Below are 20,180 nucleotides of genomic sequence, written 5' to 3'. Positions count from 1 at the left end.
TTTTCATCCAAATCATCATTTACAGAAGGTTTTATGCTGCTCAAGATATTATTCTTCTCCAGATTGAAAATTTTGCATGTTCGGGATTGCGAGCTTCACCACACTTCCGCCAGATGTCGGATGGTGCATCCAAATGACGTGTTTGTGATCGCACGCTCTCTCTTGCGGTGGTGAATGACGTGTTCGCGATCCCAGACTCTCGCGGTGTCCGATGTCACAGCGAATGACGTGTTTGCGATCTCAAACTCTTGCGGGATAGCATGACCGGCTACCAACATCTCGTGGCGCACGGGAACGGATCGGATCGGTAAGTCAACGGCGCGCGCGAGAACGAATTTTTAAAGCGCAAACATGAAAAAAATCTCTGCTACGTGGCGGATTGCGGAAATTTCGACATTTCCGCATTCTCCGAGGAACGCGAAAATGACTACATTTCGCAAATTCCGCGAGCGGAACTGAATTTGCCGCCCACCCTTACTTATTTCTTCCATAATAAAAAACTCCCTCAATTCCTGTTTGGCCTTGGTTAATTCCTCTCCCGCTTGATGTCCCCCCCCCAGAGGAACCTCTCTATTTTACCAAGGCCGCATCAACTGCTGTCTGAAGTTCCTTTATTCGAGTTTTACGATCACTGATTTGTTCCGCCATAAAAACAATCATATGTCCTCGTACTGAGGCCTTAAAGGCCCCCCAAACTGAGAAAAGCCTCGCAGTACCCCTATTGATCTAAAAAAACTCCCTAATACATTCTCGCATAATGATAATCCACAATTGATTGGTTAAGAGAAGTCTATCCGACTGCCACCTGGATTTTTCTCTTCTCCCCAACTCTAGATTAATTTAAATTTTTACCCAGGAATGGTCTGAGAAAGAATTGGCCAAAATCTGAGTATTCAAACAGCTCAGGGAGCGTGATACCAGAAAGAAATCAATCTGTGAAGCAGACTTAAATTGACGAGAATAATAAGTAAACTGTTTAGCTGCACCATGGGCCCTTCGCCATGTATCAACCAGTTGATAATCCTGTTTCATAACATCTATCAACTTTTTGGTCCCAGGCTTCATCTGCTTCTTTGCTTTATTTGATGTATCCATTTGCAGATCTTGTATAATATTAAAATCACCACTTAAAATTATTGGGCCCACCGCCGTTCTAGCTTTATCATTAATGATTTTAAGAGCTACAAAGTCATCTACAAGTGGTGCATAATAATTTACAAAATTCGTCATATTACCATTCACCTTAGCTACAATCCATATCCATCTAACATATGGATCTCTTTGGATTTGAATGATGTCCCAGTTTAGCCCTCGTCCATAATAAATAGCAAACCCCCTTATTGCTGCCTGGGCTGAAGCAAAACAGGCCCTTGAGAAAGCATTAGGAATAAACTTTTTTGGCTCATTAGTCTTAAGGTGAATTTCCAGTAAAAACAAAATTTGGTGCGAAAATGCCGCCAACCATCTTATCAATCCACCATACTTTTGCTTATTCTAAATGCCGTTAAAGTTGATCGAGATAATACGCACATTATAGTCCATCACTAGCACTATTGCTTACATCCAAAACATCAGTAAACATACCCTTTCTTCTAAAATAATATTTTAAATAACTCTGCTCATTTTCTTTTTTTACACCGCCACCCTCCCTCAGTGCCCTAACCCACACCCAAGCCCTCCCCAAATCCCTGTGTCCCTTCCCACTACTGGCAGATGGGGAATTGCCCGCCTTACCCCCTGCCTGCCCAATAAGTGGGCCCTCTATATTGGGTGCCATGATGTTGCACCCTGGTATGATACACCACCCCGTCTCGACCCGGAAATAGAGAAAAGAGAAAAAATAAAAAAGAGGAAAAAAAACCTGAAGACAAAAGCACCAACGTCCTTCATATCAAACAGTCCAATCCCTTTACTTGTCCTTTTCTGCAGAAGTTCCTGAGCTTCATCTAGGCTTGTAAACATATGGAACTTGCCTTGAACCAAAATTCGGAATTTCGACTGTTGAGCAATGGCCGCTTGAGCTCCCTGCACTTTAAACAAATAGAGGAGCTTAACAAACTCTTTCCGGTGACGTGCTGCCGCTGCACTCATATCCGAAAATATGCGACAGTTAGGAACCTCTTGCGACGAAAATTGCTTCTTGTGTATTGCCCTAGTCAGGATCTGCTCCTTCAGTCGATAATCTGCAAAATTCAGTAGAATAGTTCTGGGCAGTTTAGAATTAGGGAATGGCTGCGCTGGGACTCTATGGGCGCGAGTGATCGTGAGATCCCCTGAAAAATCCGGAAGGACATTCTCCTTTATAAAGGACTCAACCCATTGTAATGGTTGAGACCCTTCGTACCCCTCTGGAACCCCAACTAACCGCAGATTTGAGCGCCGGGAATGATTTTCTAATTCTTCCAGCTTGATTTCCAGCATGTTCTTCTGTTTTTTATCTGTTAAGACCTGCTGCTGAATTGAGGTCATCTGATCCTCCAAAAGAGAGATTCTAGATTTGGCCTCCTGCAGTCTTGACGGCAAAGCCCCCACTGCCTCTTCAATTTTTGATAGGCGTGCATGGAGTGCTGAAATTTCTGTTGCTTGTGTGGCCTTCATTTCCCTATTCTCGTCAAGAATAAGATTAAGCATGCTTTTTACATCACACTGAAACTAGTCCCGGTTACAGACTCCGTGATTCCATCAGCCGCTTCCAATGATGATGCTGGAGGTGAGGGGTTCACCAAAGGTGGAAAAAGCCAAGGAGGTTCCTGAGCAATCATTTCAGGACAAGATTGAGACTGAACAATCTGTGCATCTTTAGCGCCATGAATATCCTGCTTAGGAGCCTGTTGCGGCAAAGGAAGTGGAGACTGTAAAAAAAATTGAGACGCCTTTGGTTTCTGAAACAACAGATATTCCTTGACTTTGCCCAGAGGTAAACTGGAAGGATTTTCTTGCATACTCTCCCTATTCAACACAGGAGAATTATTATCCTGACTTTCTCTCGTCATAGCCGGGCCAGATAATTCCTTAACTCTGTCTGTTTCTTCTGGGGTTACATTTTTTAATCTCTGGCAAGCATTATATGATCCTCACTTGACCAGTGCCCCCTTGGCCCCCCTCACCATGCTCCAAGACTTCATCCTCAGAGCTTGAGGGACTAGCTGTAGGAGCGGAGCCTCGGCGAGCTTTCTGCACTCTCTCACGTTCGGTCTTTGCTATAATAGAAGTTATTTTCATCTGTGTAGTGTGAGTTGTAGTCTTAGGGGGCATGCTTATATCTGGCTGAGTCGGTGTACTAGCATTCTTTGTATGTCTTCCCATTTAAGCAGGATTTCGTTTTTTTAATTTTTTTATAATTAATGCCTCAGGAATGCCAAGTCACAAAAGGAAAAAACCCCGACTGCTGATATCTTGTTTTCCCCTCCTTTTTGCTTCTCACCTTGCTGTTCAGCCAGCTGCAACCAACGAGGGAATCTCTCCTTTCAAAAACCGGAATCTCGCCCCCAGCCGCTGTAAACCGCTCCGAACCTTGATTCCTTCACTGCAGCCTCAGTGGGAAAACACCGGGTCAGCCAACCGTCCAAAGCAAGTCGGGCCCTCCTCGATTAAGCAGCCCGCCCCCGACGCCGCCCGGGTCTCTCAGCACCGGTAAACGAGCCTGCCGAGCGAAGCAACCACAGCAGGGGCCGACACCACAGTCAGGACCGGAGCAACGCGCCCCTCTCTTCCTTGCAGCCTGCAGCACCCAAGGCACAGAGCAAGCCGCAGCTGCTGAGAAATCCGCTTCTCACCGTCCCTCACGCCACCATCAATCCTCTCCAATGGTCAGAGTTTCCAGGTATGGGGCGGGGCGATGATCACCTGGAGCTACGTGCAGGCGGGATCTGCCATAGCTCAGGAGCTGTGTAGCGATTTTAACTATCTCACAAACATCTAACTACAATTATCTTGGAGTCTGGTTTACTGACAAAGCGAAACACAGCTAACATCTTAAGCACATCACCAGGAAGGCACAGGCAGTTACATTTGCATTATGTAGATTAAACTCGCAACTATACTGGCCATCAGAAAAGGGCATCCTGAGGGTCACAAGAGCAAAGCTCCTCCCAAATCTTTCATATGGCCAACACGCCTACCCCAGGAAATCTCCTGCCTACTGAACAAGCTCCAGTGTAATGACTACAGATGGCTGTTGCATTTCCCAAAATACACTCACCGTTCACTGTGTGGCCTGGAATTAGCCCTGATTGGTCAGGACTTTGATTGCAAGACTTTATTCATAAAATATTATCATGCAACTCAGCAAGCTATACCAGACACCTTAAAAGGGACTCTTCTAGTGTCATCACCAACATAACCAACACATGGTATTAATATCTTAGAATGGTGGCAGAGGACATAATCTTCAACATTGTCACAGTGGCAGCCCTACGGTTCCCCAATCAAGTATAAAGTCCATCCTGAAGAAACAAGCAGCATCCCTTTCAAAGGAGGCCAACTTAGCAACTGTTCTGACCAGCACTTATACAATCTCTACTTGTAAATCATACGGAGAAATGAAACCACAACTGTATCTAAAGGGTGCCCTAAGTAAGGAGACGAGGCTTTGCATTCTGTGAGCACGTCATATGGTACTTCTGATTAATGAGTATGGCTCAGATTAGGCATTTACAGCTGGTATTGGTCCTTGTAGATTCTGTGATTATGGGAGATTACATGCTGTGCTTGCTATGCGGTTGCCCAAAGTCTCTAAACGCATGCCACACTTTATTAAAACCCATATTTTTGAGGAACGGGGTTTCCACCTGCATTGAGGCCTAGGAATTTTGTAAAATCACTAGTGCCCCCATGTACTTGGCAGGTTTTGGGAAATTTGTCAATACGATTCTCACCGCCACCAGGCTGTTACGGATCTAAATATTTTATTTGTAGACATGACAGCGGGACAGTCATTTTTACACTTTCAAACTATTTAAATTTTAGAATTTGTTGGGCTTGGATCTGTTTTATATTAACTTGTACCATCTTGGGTTTCTTGTTTACAGGCATTCCTATTGATTCTATTTTAATTAACTGTTTTATTGTGACTGTAATTGTACCAATTTTTAATAATTGACACAAATAAACGATGATGATGATGGCCCTGGATTCAGCCAAATCATATGGACCTATACTCATAGGGTCCAAATGCTCATATTTTCCCGGATTGCAGGGCAGTTCCCATGCACATTTTGCTCCTCATTTTAGCTGGAGAAAAATATGTGCTGAAACACATTTGGATTTACCAGATTTGTTCCTGCACCCGCTAAAATTTGGTGTGGCAAAGAGTTATCTCCTCCACCCCACCCACTGATCGAAACGCCACTTCACCAAACTCAGAAAGAAGTGAAAATGTTTCCTTTAGTAAATCACCTAGGGATATTTTGCATAGCAGACATTTAATACAAGTTGATGTACTTCCGCATGAGGGGCCTGATGTATGAATTTTCCATTTGCAAAATATGGTTGCACATTGTGCACCGAGTTTTCGAGAATGGAAAGGAATTTTGAGAACCACCTTGTGTACTGTTAGGTTGGTTCACAACATTCTGAATCGTAGTGGGAAGCAATTCAAAATACCTCATTATTATGCATGAGGTAGGCCACAGATTGAGACCCAATACACTTGGCTAGAGTCCAAGTCATGGTGGTCAGCTAGATTAAAGAAACCCATCATTTTTTAAATGCAGCCCGTTTTCCTAAAAGAGAAGTGGGACACTGCTATGTTGCCCTTGCGTCATGCAGGTTCACGCAAGGGCAACGCAGCACTAAAGCCAGATTTACCAAGCCATGCAAGGCCACCTTGTGTGGCCCAGTGGTGCTTAGTAAATCTGAAGTAAACCAAGGCACGCAAGACGCTGCCTTGGGTTACTCAGCCCCTGGGAGGCGTTCCATCAGTGGAGCGTAGGTGTTCCCACGCATCTACCCATGGATTTTGGCACATCCCCAAATTACCATGAGTGGTAGAGCTGGGAATGCATCAAAATGCGCTGCCTTCCCAGGGGAGGCAAAATGAGGAGAAATATCTTTATTTCTCCTTTTGTATGCTGTATTTGGCAGCACACAAAGAAGGAGGAAAAAGAGTCAGAGAATTTTTTTTTCTGCAGGAAGGTTTCCCTCCATGCACAAAAACAATTCTGCCTGCAACGCAGTCCCCCTTGCACCATGACACAAGGATGCCTTCATTGGCGCTAGGCAGTCAAAAGTGTGCCAACGCAAGGAAAGGACAGAAATGTGCCATATAATGTTAAATGTTGCTCATTCGTGCACTCTCTCTTTCACACAGCGCAGCAAAGTGTCTTTCTGGGTTGGGTGAAATATTGATAAATCGACCCCCCAAATGCTTTTGTCACATTCTCAAAGGGGAAGGTGTCTCCTGGTGACCATTTCACATTTGCGCAGAGTTTGCCATCAATTTTAAATTGGTGGTAAAATATTAATATTTTGCAACCGGATTTTGGCGCAAAATGTTAATGCATATCTTGCGGAATCGGCATTTGGAGGGGTCGCCCTGAACAGGCCCCTTTCAAATCATGATTACTTAATGTGTACTTAACCCATATAAGACATCGGAAACCCTTTCCTGAATCTTTAATTGGGTTTAATATGTAACAAAAAGGGTTTTAGAGGTCGCAAACCTCAGATTATCGAATCTGAGGGTTTGTGAACGTTAAATCACTTTACATATCAGCCCTGAGTTTCTTATTTTCATGTCAAATAACGAGGCCTTTTACACATTTAACAAAGAAAATCTTAGAATTTCGAACGAAGGGGATTTTTTTTATGTTACATTTGTAAAAACAAATATATATATATATATATATATATATATATATATATATATATATATATATATATATATATATATATATTTTGAACATTTTAGACTTGCACTAAGCACCCACATGGGAATAATAAATGTGAGAACTGCAAAGACCACAGTGCCCTAGTGCATACGCCCACTGGGCGGGAGATGTGACCTGAGAGGGTGGACTCTTTAATAAATTGCAGGTGTTCCACATTGGCTTGCTGTTCGTTCTTTCAAGGCTCGTGATCAAGTAGTGAAATCTGAAACGCGTTGAGCCATGTATGCAAGCGAGTGATGCAAAGAAGCTGATGGCTTCACTTTAAGGGAGGAAGTTCACCGAGGGAAATTAAAATTAGAGGCAACTCTTAGTTCTGGAGAAAAAAAAAAATATATGTATATATTTTAAGGGCTGATTTACAAGCCCCTTGCGTCACTTTTAAAATGGGAAAAAGGGACGTAAAGACGGCGCAAGGGGCTTGTAAATAAGCCCCTTAAAGCTCAGTAGGGAGTCAGCGACAAAACAGCTTCTTAGAAGTTGTTGCCGCGCAGTCAGTTCCGGAGTTACACAGTACTGACACTTTTGACGCCCCAGGTTCGTTGCATGCACAAACATTCGCACACAGCATGTAATTCCCGCCCGTGAGACTGCCCTGCCGAGAAGAGGCATTATCAAGCTGTGAGGGCGCTGTTGGCGCTCACCCCATGTACACGCGTCAGCAAGCCGCCATTAATTGGATGGCTAACTCGCCCCTGCAAGGGCTTTGGTGACTTGAGAGCAATTAGTTGTTGGTCTTACTCCAGTTCCCGGGCGCAGGTGTCCTGTATGCACAACATACACTTTTGGTTGCCACAGTGCTATGGTAAACCTGTTTGTCGCCTTCCTTTTGCTCCCTGTGGAAATGTTCAGGCCGTAGGCATATGGAAGGGTTGCCTTAATACGATACGTCCCCGCCTAAAATTGCATTGTAGTGTACTGACGATATCGCATATCTCTGAAATGTAGCAAACTGGAATTACTCAAAAGAAGCAGCTAGGAAACAACTGAGCGAATTGATGGAAGGGTGAAAAAAAAAGAATCAAAGAGCACATTAGTAAAACAGAGTTTTATGAGAATGCGGAAGACGGCCTATCTCACCCTTTGTAATACAAAATAGAGTTATTAGAAACCGGCCACTAAAATGGCCATCCAAGAAAAGAGCTCGCACAGACATATCTGTAGTGTATGTAGGCAGTGGAGGTGGGCGAGTCAGCAAATTAACAGGGAGAGGCCAGCCAGAGCTGAGCAAAGGACCTGGCTCACATCTTGCATCTTAGAACCCCTGCACGAGCCGAGCCCTGAAAATATTTGCACGGTAAAACGTAAAACACATAAAGGCGTTTAGAAATAAAAAAAAAAACAATTTCTTCAACATAGAAGCTTTGACATTAATAGGGCGCATTATACAACTTCACTGACAAGTACTTATTAAAAGCGAAAGTTTTGTACCACTGGTAGTCTGAACTCACATATTTGAATGCGCTTTAATAGGTGAAAAAGGTGAAATAAAATATTTGCTCCGATCACACAATTAATGCAGAGAAGTTGCGGTTTAGCCAGGATTTCTGGTTTCAATTTGTACATAGCCAGCAAATGGGTATCCATTTGCTTTTCCTTATGTTAAGGTGTTGTTTTTTACCTCTTAGTGCATTTTTTAAAATATAGGGAAAACTCGACCCACAGGCCGAGCAGCAGTTACATTACACAAGTTGACTTGCATTGCTTAAAGGCATTGGGAAATTAAATTATTTGCCCAGAATCACAGGCTGTTGAGCCAACGCCAAGAGTCGAACCTGGTTCCCCAGTCGGCAGCTCTAACAGTAATGCCACATCTCAGGTAGAGGAGGGATGGCAGGCGGAAGCCACATGAAAGCTCGGCTCATTCTGGGCTTGAGGTTGCAACAGGGCCTCGAGCTGAGCCAGAGCCAGGCTTCAGTTGCAAACCTGGTTTCAGCTTTCAGTGGCTCGCCACCTCTAATAAATGTAAATGTAAATTTGATACTTGTATAGCACACTACTCACCCGCAAGGGTCTCAAGGCGCTTGTACGAATACCGCTGTGGAACCCATCCTGGTTTTCCCTGTGAGGCGTCCACACCTGGGCACCCCCAAGGTGGAGGCCAGGCATCCTTAGCGTTGTGGGGGCCGTTGTGGAGATTAAGCAAGCTATTGCCCAGAGTTGCAGAGTGGGACTCCATGATTGGAATAGGCACCGAGGCAAGAATTATCAGGTCCGTGGAATTTTTTGAGCCCAAGACCCGCCGAGGCGGGGAATTGAACCCTGGTCCTGGGCTAGACCTCTGCATCAGAATCTGCCACTCCACATTGAGCCACACTTCTCCAATAGGCAGATGTGCGGAGAGTAGTATGCTACTTATTACTATTGTGCAGACAGGGTCTGTGGATCACGCATAAGAGGCAAGGCCAAGAGTGTGTCGGTGTGCGAAATTCACAAAATTAGTTTTTTGCATTACGCAAAATGCAAAACCAGCATTTGGAGCTATATTTTAGTGTGAAATGCATCTTCACATCTATTTTGGAGGGTGACAAAAAGCACAAAAAACAAACTCTGATAACAGCTGCTCACATTCTAGTCATTCACCCTGTTCCTGTGTGCTACATTTTTGTTGTGAATGGAACATAATTATCTGACAAGATGAAATACCATAATGTCTTACATTTTGTGGAAGACGCGTACTGGGAAATTACAGAAATTATACATGATTACACCTGCATAACAGAAAATGTACTTAGCCCATGTCATTATGCTCTTGCACACTCTCAACATGGGTAATCAACAGTTAGGGTGAGCAAGCCATCAAATTCACAAAGAGTTGAGCAGAGTTGATTAGAAGAGCCATAGAAAGAGCAAGCTGACAAAAGATTAAGCTAGCAAATCAGGCAAGAACATCTATTCTATTCTATTCTTGGCATTTCTAAAAGCGCCTGGCTATCCAACAGGCCTCACAGCACTAACAGATCATACCAGTATCAGTATCCTCTGCAAGTTAAGTGAACAACAAGGTCTTTAACTGCTCCTGGGATGTAGGTCATCCTTCGTCTTTCTCAACGCTGTAGACCAAGTGTTCCATAATTTGGGGAGTAAATAAGCAAACAATCTTCCTACAGTTCTAGATTTGTTGATCTTGTTAACTTTTAGTAACCCTAAAGCAGAGGAACGTAAAGTTCTATCAAGAAGATAAGGACAGACAAACTGATGTAAAAGCTGTGGGCCCTTGTTAGTAAAACCCGGTGAGCCATGAAGTGAGCCTTAAATTGTATCCTCGTAGGAAACAGCAGCCAAAGCAGAGAGGCTAGTGTGAAAGAAACCAAGTTATATTTAAGTATCTTCAACAATACAGGGGCGTAACACAGGCCCCAGCAGGCCCTGCGGTGCAGGGGGCCCCAAACTGCAGGGGGCCCCCTCAGCACAATACTCAGGCCCAAAAGCTCGGATTAGATCCAGAGCGTGGGCCCCTTCATGTACGTGGCAGGGGGACCCCTTCAACTTTCGTTACGCCACTACAACAATATCCATACGGGGACAATATATTGGTCTGACCAGCACACCGGAACAGGAATTCTGTACTCAGGTTGGATAGATTTGTAAAAATTGGGTCAAGAAGATGGCCCTTTTTGTGTGTTGCATTCTTCACAAGTGTGTACGTTGAATAGCAGATAGATCCTAGTATCCTAGAATTTTTAAAACTAGTATCATTGAAGTGCAGATTTAAATCATCCAGGATGTTAAGATTAGCCTTCTGTATAATCTGTTTAGCCAAAATATCTGGTAGAGCTTGTAGAAAATGAGTGGTCAAGCTAGGAGGACAATATGTTAATACCTCTGAGAAGATGACGATAGGGAAGAGGTCTATGGAAACCGAAAGACTCTCGCAACCTGGAATATCAAGAGGAGCAAATATACCTTTCAAAGTTTCCTTATAAATTATGGCAACCCCATTGCCCACTTTATTTTGCCCATCACACCTATCTATAGCATATCCTCATGAGACAGAATTGTGCCTGGCATGTACTTTTCCCTGAAGACATGTTTCGGTCAAAAATAAGGCCTCCGGCTGATGTTCATCATGAAATGCATACAGATCTAATTTAATCTTGGCAGCAATCTACAGGTAATCAGATACATCTGCCACATATTGTTTTTGTCAATGGAAGACTCTAATGACTCAATTTGTGCAGCTGTAGAATGCATCCTGAAATTACATGGACATATGTCACAAGTTAGGGTTACACTAATAGGGTCTACAGAGGGGTAACAGCTCTTATTGGTACTCACATTTAAGAGCAGGATTTCTTTTGAAGAGTACCGTAACTGATTTGTGGGAGAACAACCAGGGCTCTAGGATCTGGCCCCGACTAGACGAAGACTGGCACTCCTTTTAGGGTATGCCAGAAATAACCACTAGAGCGCTAACAAAAATGGCTTCTCTAGTTGTCTTGATAATGGACACTCGCTGAACACGGCTGAATGCCGATTACAATGTGCAACCAGCAAACAGGTTACAATTCCCCAATTGTTCTGATTAGAACTTCCTTAGTAAAATGCATGTGCATGAAATCGCTTCGGCTGGTTCAGTTTTTTAAATGCGATAAAACAGCTCCTACCCCTGTCCCAGAGCTCCTCCCACGAAAACAGAATAAAACAAATTAAGATAAATTCAGACGTCATATTTGCAAGAAGTTAATAAAATGCTAAAAATACGAGCCTGGAAGGATGCTTGTCTGTGCCCCTGCACTCATTTTATGGTGTGGCAGAAATAACCACTAGAGCGCTTACAAAAATGGTATATCTAGTCATCCCCATAATGGACACTGGTGAGAAATGTCTTAAATAAATATGATAAATGCCTTTTAATATGGAAAAATGAATTTTGTTAAACATTACTAGTATCTCAATTAAGGACACATGAACACATCAAATTATTGAGTGATATTTAATAAAAGTAATAATTTCTTTAAACATGAAACATTCAAGAACAAATACCAGGTGCCCTTACGCTGTTGTCAAGTGTTATCAAAGATGTGCCAGAGATGTTCTCTGAATATCTGGTCTGAACTTTCTTTTAGGTGTCAACAAGATTATTTTATATTATCAATATGCAAGTGAGGTTTTTGTACAGTCCAGATCCTGAACTGAATTACTTCACTGAGCACTCAAATTGGTTGATTAAGAAAAAGAGTACATAAATAAATAAATACTTGGATTTGTATAGCTCGGCTAATCGCCCGAGAGGGTCTCTAGGTGCTGTCCATAGGCACGGTGAGATTAAGTGATTCGCCCAGAATAACAGGATGTTGAGCCGAGGCTGAGACTCGAATCTGGATCCCCGCTCCGAAGTCGGCAGCTGCCAGCTGGGGATTCAGGTTCGAGTCTCTGCAGCATCGGTGTCACATAGTGAAGTAAAGAGATTTGCCATATATCATATAATTTGGTTATGTGGAGAAGCCAGGATCCGAGAGCACGTACACACACACCCACACAGGCAGTTATGGGTCAGCCACACTTTCCATTGAAAGGGCATTATATGCTTCGCCTATAACTTTTGACCCCGTGGACAGATCTGCACTAAATTTGACAATCACCTGGTGTAGTTAGTGAAGGTTCAGGAAGCCAGTTTTTGGTATACTGACTCATGAGCTGAGCCTCTCCCAACACTCTCAACAATGGTAATAAATACATATTATTCACAAACATACACACAGATATATACACAATTGTATTTACTTGGTATTAGGGTACAGCGCTATTGGTGGGCCGTTTGTTGTGTAGTGTCCCCCTCAACATGAGTAAAAGGAAGTTGGAGGGAAGGATAGCGGGCACTCTGGATGATTACCTTACAAGGGTTGAATTAGAAATAACTGACAAAATCCTAGCTGTGGAACGGAGGCTGTCATTGGATCCATTGGCAACCTTGACCAGTGTTGCCCCTGTTGCCACTAATGACATCCTGCCGGACGCGTGCTCGGCTCCCTGTTTATTGGGGGGCTTGTCTAATGCGACCTCATGTACTGGTCATATTGATCTATCTCCTCCTTCTAGTCTCCCTCCCACTCCTGTAATGGTATCCACACGTGCGAATAATAATGCAGCTGGTTCTAAAGCCAGAGAACCCCCTTGTAAAAAGAGGAAGAGCAGGGTACAATCTAAACTTCCCACTTCTAGAGTTCCCACAGGCCCACTGGATATGCAGCCCCCAACCCAATTCATTGCTCCTATAAGTACAAGTAACTTACAGTGTCCAGGCCAACAGAGCTTTGAAAGTTTAAACTCCTTATTGCGGGACCAATTAACGTTACTGATCCAACCAGTCCTTGCCAAGCTTGATACTGTGGTAACTAGACTTAACCACATAGAAGATAACTTGGCGAAACTCCAATTGCTAGCAGTAACTACATCCGCGCAGCTTACTGTGGAAGGGACCAGCAGTACTAGTGCTAGGCCTATGATGGCACAAAATGCTATAGGACCCTACACAAATAATTCTGCGACCATAACTTCTCCAAGGGCTCAACCTCTCAGACCTCCCACTGCTCATAATGTTGTTAGAAGTCCTCTGACCAATCATCAGCCTACCGAGGAATTGACAAGGCCTGTACCACCAAACTTAGTGGCTTTGGAAGAACCAAGGAGTCTTCATCTCCCCCCAGAAGCCACACCCTATACAATCATCTTAGCCAATGTCCCACACCTGGCGGAGGGGTCTAGTGAGCATTGGTCTAATTTAAAAAATAAAGCTTTGTACTTCCTAGGTAGGAAGTTTGGGGCGACCCAACCACTTTTTGAAGAGTTTAAAATGGTCAGGCGTGTGCCCTGGGTTGGGCATGATCAAAAGGCCATAAGAGGTGACTGTGTTGTACTAAGTTTCAGGTCTCCCCTACTGGTAGAACGTATCCTGGAGCAGGCAACACACCTTGCTCCCTCTCAAGAAGAGATTCTAATCCTACCCCTAGGTTACTTCTACAGGCCAGTAAGGGTATTGACCCATATGTCACTACGTGGGTCCCATTGTGGCCCTTTATTGGGACCTCGTCCAATTAGGTTAACTAATCGCTTTGCTGCACTGTCCACTCTGGAGGACAACGATTGACAGGGGGATAATTCAGTGTCGACCTGTCCTGTGTTAAACGGGAGTTTATTGCGGGTCTGTAGGGAGCCAGTTCTTCCCCTACAATCCTTGTCACAAGACAACGAACTGGCCCCTTCTGCTACACCTGTACCCATGAGTGTATCCCCCGTCTGCCTTATTAATGACCCCCCAACGGAGGCACAGTTAGTAAATTCGTCAAATATTAATGCCTGCTCATCAATTTCTTCCTGGAATATAGCCGGACTTCATTCTAAACTGGCTTCTCCTGACTGGGTGGCATTTGTAGATCGGGTGGACATTTGGTGCTTCCAAGAAACATGGGCAGTTGACCCAATTTATCGAGTAGGGTACCTAAACTTTTATAAAGCAGCTACGAGGGGTATCAGAGGCAGACCGGTGGGTGGCTTGTCAATATGGGTACGCCAACGTGAAGGTATAGAAGTAAGGGAAGTCCCCACGGATAGCCCTGATATATTGGCCATACATATTTCCTCTACTAGGGGCCTCAACGTTTATATATTTAACATCTACCTTAGGGGTGTTCCAGGTGGAAAATGCCCTCCCCCCGTCTTTGTATTGGACCAAACCCTACGAATTTTGCCTAGAACTGGCCACAGGATAGTGGCAGGTGACTTTAATGCCTGTTTCGAACTGCTTGGCTTCGATGATGGGCTTCTTTCAGAGGCTGAGGATTCCGTGTGGGGCATCCCCCAATTAGAATTAAACCCCATAGGCAAATGGTCACAAATAGCCCTGTTCCTAAAAGGGCTCTGTTTGGAAATGGGGTTGCGTGCTGTCAATGGAAGAACACCATCGGATAGGGTTGGCAAGTTCACCTTTGATAACGGAAGAAGTAGGAGCAGAATCGACTATATTTTAGTTAATTGTGAGCTATGGGCAGATGTCATTGACATGGTTGTGACGGACAGGCTAGAGAGTGATCACAATCCCCTGATGCTGACCCTTTCCGATAGCAGTTTTTCAGGAGGTGCTACGGATGATGTATGCTCCTTTCAGGTCCAAGTCACCATGTCAAACGATTTGAGAAGGGTCCGTTGGCCTAAGATTGCCCCTGATCCTACTGCTAGGGCTGCTATTAGGGTACTGGTTAATGATGCTCTGTCTAAGTTGTCTAATTGTGACTCAAAGGAAGAGATTATTAACTGCACCCCAGACATACATTGTGAATTATTTACTGCTCTTAAAATCTTTTTCACTAAAAATGTCCCAGCCACTGTTAAACCCATTAGCCAGCGGGAAAACACGTGGTTTGATGCAGGGTGCAGAAAGTCACGTAAAGCCCTAATTCAAGCAATCAAATTAAGGGAGCCGATATTGATCAGGAGCTGTAGAGCCGCATATAAATCCGCCCAAAGGGCAGCTAAGTTAAACTGGGATGAATCTCGCTGGCGTGAGTTACTTGAGGCTTGTGTGGGCAGAAACATGTGCCATTTTTGGCACCTTTTGAAATGGGGCAGTAACCCGCAGGCTATGACCCCGGCCAACCATGTTGTACCCGACCAGTGGGTTAGTTACTTTGAAAATCAGTTTAAGTCCACTAATACCTCACTTAATGCCTCGCTGCATGTCAGTGATGCAGGTGTGTTAGAGTTTACCTGTAGTGAGGTGACTCTAATACTAAAATCTCTCCCCAACGGTAAGGCCCCAGGTCCTGACTGCATACCTGCTGATTTATTTAAACAGGACTTGGATCTATGGGTCCCCTATCTAAAGAACTTAGCTAATGCCCTTGCCTGTGGTGCGTCGGCACCGGAATCTTGGTTCGGGGCTGAAATTTTGCCAATTTATAAGAAGGGCGATCGTTCAGTCCCCGCCAATTATCGCCCAATTAGCTTAATAGATGCGGCCCAAAAAATTACTGCGCGGTTGTTGTTGGGCCGCATCACTAGTTGGATCACTGATAATAATGTCCTGACGCCCCTTCAGGTCGGGTTTCGGTCACATGTTGGAACCTTAGACCAAGCCCTTAGGTTTACACTTTTATATTGGAAGGAAGTCTATTTAGGGGGGGGTATGCTCTTTGCAGCATTTGTCGACCTAAGGTCCGCATTCGACTTGGTGCCTAGACCAAAACTGTGGGAGGCTCTTCGGGAGATGGGCATGCCTGCCGAATATCTGAGGCTTTTAGTTAAATTGCACACTAACACATATGCACAGGTTAGATGGGGTAAGCCTGGGGAAGTGACTACGAGATTCAAAGTGTCTAAAGGGGTCAGGCAAGGGTGTGTCCTGGCCCCTACACTGTTCTCCTTGTTCATCAATGGAGTAACTAGATACTTTTCTGACTGCCCGACTGATGCCCCCTCGTTGGCAGGAATGAAAGTGCCCCTGCTCATGTTCGCGGACGATACGCTCCTCATTTCCAAAACCCGACAGGGGCTTCAATTGGCCCTCTCTAGGTTTGAGTTATTCTGCCGCGAACATGAGCTCGAGGTCAACGTGGGGAAAACCAAATTTATGGTTCTTCGTGGCCCACGCCCCGTTAAAGCTAGGGTTGAAATGGGTGGTGCAAGGCTGGAACAGACCTCTACATTTACATATTTGGGGGTCACCTTTAGTGATAACCTAAGTTGGGGGCCCCAGATAGAATTGCTTAGGTTAAAGCACTCCCAACTTGGTGGTGCCTTATTAAAGGAACATATGCATTCCTGCACTAAACCCATTGCACCTGTGATACAAATTTATGGTTCTAAAATCCTCCCTGCAGTCATGTATGGCGCCGAGCTATGGGGGTTTAGTAATCTTGACTCCTTGAGGGTGGCCCAAAACAACTTCTTGAGATCATTGATAGGGCTACCCCCCTCCACCCCACGTATCCCCTTGTTATTCGATCTGGGCTGCCAACCCATAGAGGATATGATCCGGTATAGGCCCCTGGCGTTTTGGCGACGCCTATGGACTACCCCGGAGCTATCCATTTATGCTAAAGCGCTGCATGAGGTAAAGGATATGAGAGGCTCCCATAGAATTCGTTGGCTTACAGAAATTAAACTTATTCTGACAGAAATGGGCATGGGTGACTTGTGGTCCAACCCTGTGTCTGCTGTGTTTCCCCCTAAAAAAATATATAGGGATGCCTACTGGCTTTGGGCCTCACAAAAACGATTTACTCCTTCTACTGGTGGTTCCCTGACCTCAATTTATTTGTCTATTAAGGATCAATCATCTTTAGAAGTATATTGGGACGTAATAACCAAAAAGCTGGATCGGAAATTATACCACCAATTCAGAATTGGTACCCTTCCTTTAGGTTCCTTTACTTCTAGCTGGTACTTAAATGGCACTGATAAATGCCCATCCTGTAAAAATTTGGTCGAAACAGAAGATCATTTTTTATTTGTATGCCCGGCATATTACCAACCTAGGCGAGTCTGGCTGCGACCTGTGTGTCGTGAACTAGGTGTCAGATCAGCCCAGGCCGCTAGAAGGATCCTAAAGACTGATACATCCTCTCTTGTGGTCATCGGTCTAGCCAAATATATTAGTTGGGCGTGGCTTATACGGAAAAGATGAAATTTTACCACTGGTTATACATACTATAGCGTAGCATTACCCCCAACTGTAGAATGAATTTCAAGTCAAAGTCTATGTATGTTTAATACTTTTTTATTGATCTTAACCTGTTATTTATTAAATAGCTTTTAGTCTCAATTGTTATAAATAATACATTAACTTTTTAATTGTATTTGATGAATTTTAAATGTCTTTTAAGATGAAATATTCGAAATAAAGACTGTTTTGACTGACTGACTGTATTTATTTATTTATGATGTCATGCGCCTTCTAATTCTTTTTTAGGAAGGGAAGGATTGCTAATGCATTTGTGGAAATAATTTTACAAAATGTAATTTTGATTCTCTAATGAGGTCTATACTGGCAAGTTTTTTTAGTTTTTTTTTTTTTGCTTGTCTTTTCCCAAAAAAATAAAGAGCTTTTCTTTATCTTTTCACCCTGTACCTCCTTCATAAATGTTCTCCTTGTTCCTCCATTCATCATAGCTTGGCTATCTTTCATATCTGACTAATTTTCAATTCATCCAATGCTTAAGGTCCCTCAGGAAAGAATGAGGGATTGCTAACATGTATGAAGCTTCTTTACCTAGTAAATCATCTCTGGGAGCTCCTCTCGAGCAAGCTATAACAACAATTTTTTTTTTTTTTTTTAGTTTCCGTTGATATACACCAAGTGCGTTGCTAGAAACTATCAATACGTTTAGTATTCACACCGGAAATCACTCACATTTAGTAATTCTTAATTTCTAAAGGGCCTCGTTTTTTTTTAGGTCGAGCCGAAAAGCAGCGCACTTGCACTGCTCTGCGAGACATGCTGTATATCCTCTGTGAAGTATGGCTATACTCACCGCCTTTCAGAGGTTCATTCCTCTGCCGCTCGAGTTGTCTTTCTTTCGTGTGGTCCATTGGTGCCATTTGTCCCTTCTTTTGGTGTGTTTGTTACGCCCATGGCAACTGGCCCCGTTAAATGGGTCATTTCGCATCACAGCATTTCTCTTAGAGCACTCTTTGTTAATTTAAAATTTTGGTTGGACACTAGCGCTTCTGTTTAAAGTTGCTGCGTGCTTCACACGTGCCACTGTGTTTTTGTGTGCCTTGCATGCAGGAGCATAGATGCTCTCAGGCGCTCCTTCCCGCAATTGCAAAGGGATCAGCGCAGCACGCCGCAATTCATTTTTTGCTTTTTGGCGTTACGTGCAGGCTCTTCATCTTTAACAATGGCGGTCACAGGATGACATAACTGCACACAACCTGAGGATGGCTACAGCGAATCCCGCCCATCTGTAGCCACAGGTGAATCTGGCCCCTCTCCCTGTAATGGAGTCGGCTGATGCGAGTACCTAGCTGCTCGGTACGAGGTCGGCCGCTGGATTTTATCGAAGGATTCTTGATCGCGGCTCACACAGGATATCATGCTGCGGCCCTAGGCTGCGGTTCCACTTCTTCTACTTCTTCCGCATGCCTGAAACTGCCTGCTGAGCCAGGTTGAACCGTGGTAGTGCAATAGTGCTACGAGTAGCAAGGGTGCCCGGCCGGCTGTTCGGGAAGCTGCTACGGGCTCACTGGTGCATGCTCCATGTAGGGGGTGAGACCCTGCTGGGGAACACTACTGTTTGGTCTGCAGCCGGCCTATTTGGACGGGAAAGGCCTGGATCCGGACGGATGCTGTAACTGAAACAAAGGTTTGCTAAACAGCGGGGGAGTAAAGTCTTCATTTTTTCTTCTCCTCTTGTCTGTTTTTTTCTTTCCCATTTGATCAACTGAAACCTCTTGCTGCCAAACAACTATTAGTGACTAATGAGTGAATAATGAGTGCCTAATAATGCAAGGGCATATCTGCAGTTTGTATTATTAATATCAGGAGGAAAATCAGTTGGTGCTTTTTGAATTCGAATAAGGGATAGACTGAACCACTTTAGAACAGTGTTGCCCTGATTGATGTTGGTGGTCTTAGAGGGCCTCCCATGAGACGGTCAAAATCTACGGAGTTCTATGGAGTTTCCTGCAAATTCGTTAAGGTGATCTCCTTGTAATAGGCCAAAACAATAGCGTGTTCTTGACGCTTTTTTTTCTGCTAAGATGGGGAAGCATCTAAAAATCGCTAATGTACTTGCCCATGTTGATACAAGTGGGGGACTTAAATCAAAGACTTGTTCAACCCAAGTGAAGACAGCTTCAGCAGCTGTAAGAGAGGAACGCCTGTAGAAAGCTCGTCAAGGCTTGGCTGTAGCATCAAGCCCACTAAGTTCAGAAGACGATCTGGTAGACCTTGGAAAGGGCATTAGTGATGTTCGGACCCTGGGATTTTCTGAAACTCTTCCTCTTGAAAAGACTAATGAAGATCTTATAACTGAGGAATCAGTTCTGACTTAATCTGGCTTGGTTGCTGGGAGGGCATGGGGGGGCTATTATCCAGGAAGATAGCCAAGCAGCAGAAAGCCCTGCACATTCAGAGACTTGCCCAAATCAAGAGTCCGCAAGGGAAGATTCTACTGGGGCAAGATTACAGGAGGCTGAGTCCAGAATATCGCATCTTGAGGATCAGATGACTGAGAGGCACCTTTGGGTAAAAAACAAAAACATTTTTTAGAAAGTAAGCTCGGAGAACTAGAAAATCATTCCCAACGTTCCAATTTGCGACTGGTCGGACTTCCTGAAGGCTGCGAGGGG

Source organism: Triturus cristatus, chromosome 7 (genome assembly GCF_964204655.1).
Source record: "Triturus cristatus chromosome 7, aTriCri1.1, whole genome shotgun sequence".
Taxonomy (NCBI): domain Eukaryota; kingdom Metazoa; phylum Chordata; class Amphibia; order Caudata; family Salamandridae; genus Triturus; species Triturus cristatus.
The sequence above is the reverse complement of the archived record's forward strand: the minus strand, read 5'-3'. Positions refer to the sequence as shown.